This window comes from Triticum urartu, chromosome 5A (genome assembly GCF_056163025.1).
Source record: "Triticum urartu cultivar PI428250 chromosome 5A, HENAU_Tu73, whole genome shotgun sequence".
NCBI classification, from domain to species: Eukaryota; Viridiplantae; Streptophyta; class Magnoliopsida; order Poales; family Poaceae; genus Triticum; species Triticum urartu.
In genome coordinates, this window is record NC_141877.1 from 631,323,678 (window position 1) to 631,325,021 (window position 1,344).

At 43.1% G+C, this 1,344-nt stretch overlaps 1 pseudogene; it reads left to right on the forward strand.

Annotated features, from left to right (window-relative positions):
* Window positions 1-286: 286 nt before the first annotated feature.
* On the forward strand, window positions 287-877 carry LOC147973556 (uncharacterized; annotated as a pseudogene).
* The last annotated feature ends 467 nt before the right edge of the window (window positions 878-1,344 follow it).

Below are 1,344 nucleotides of genomic sequence, written 5' to 3' on the forward strand. Positions count from 1 at the left end.
ATGTAAGTTCATACTCAAGCCACGTTAAGTTTATGATTTGCATTTCGTATTTAGTTTCATCATATGAAATAGTTGTTTGTGTTCTAAAATAATCAAATAGACTGGAGTGTCAAAACTGTTTCTGGAGTGTAATTTGTAAATTTAGACATACTGTTTCTGAAGTGTCAAAACATGTGATTTCCAATCCGATGATTATATTCTGGAATTCTCCTACTGTTTGCCATTGATACAATACTCATATAATTGGCTTAAACATTAATGCAACTTACTAAGAACAATTCGTTTGATGAAAACCACCGCGCAGGGAGTTCCGTACCCTCAGCACGTTGAATTTTGTGGAGATTCTTACTCGTCACCAAGAAGGGAATGGACTGATGTAAGAATTGTGAGAAACTGTGAGCGTTGCGTTACCAAGAGAGGCTTGCTGCTTGTAATCATTTCAGAGCGCTGCGTGATAGACAGCGAGCGGGCGGGCGCAAGCCTACCCTCCTATTCAGGCTTGCAATGGATAATCTAAGGGATGCGGAGCTTGTAGAGAAGTGTACGAGGGATTGTGATACTCCAGAATATCATACTTGTCCATTGTCGGGCGAGCTTATGATTGACCCGGTGACAATTGCCACGGGGAAGGTAATTCTCTTAGTGTGTGTTCAAAGTTTTAGCTGCATATAATTGTTTTTTAGTAGTGAGAACTAATGATTGATTTGACAGACAGTACCTTAAGGATTGGTTTGAGAAGAACGGGCATATCTGTCCTGTGACCGGCGAGCCTGTTTCAGGTGCCATTGTCCGGAACGAGCGTATCCGAGGGTACTTGCACGAGTGGGAAGAATCCAAGATGGAGTGGATCACGAAGGTCTCAAAGAACATGAAGTGAACTCACGTAGTAGTAGGAATGACAGTATAGTTCGTCATATGAAACAAAGATACAGGCAGTGAGATATACAGGCAGTAGGAATGAGCGTATAGTCAACTGTTTCAGGTGCCTGTTTGTTGAAATATGGAGTACATGACAGTAGGAATGACAGTATAGTTTGCACCACTCACGCCGAGCCTGCCTGTATATTTCACTGTCTTGTGTGCTTCCCGAATTACACTGCTGCTACTTTTTATCTTTTACTGGAAATATAAACAGATCATTACAGTCTCTTGTGACCTAATTTCACAATCTTTAGTGCGTAAGAATAGCTAATAGCCTAGTATATGCCATGCGAATTTGTTGACTGTACGAAGATGTTGATCAGCCAAGCGATTGGTGCCTCGGCGTGGGCGGTGCAAACGAGTAGTTGAACGCGCCGGAGACGACGGCGTCTGCTCGGTCGTCGAGCTCCTTCTCCAGGCGGC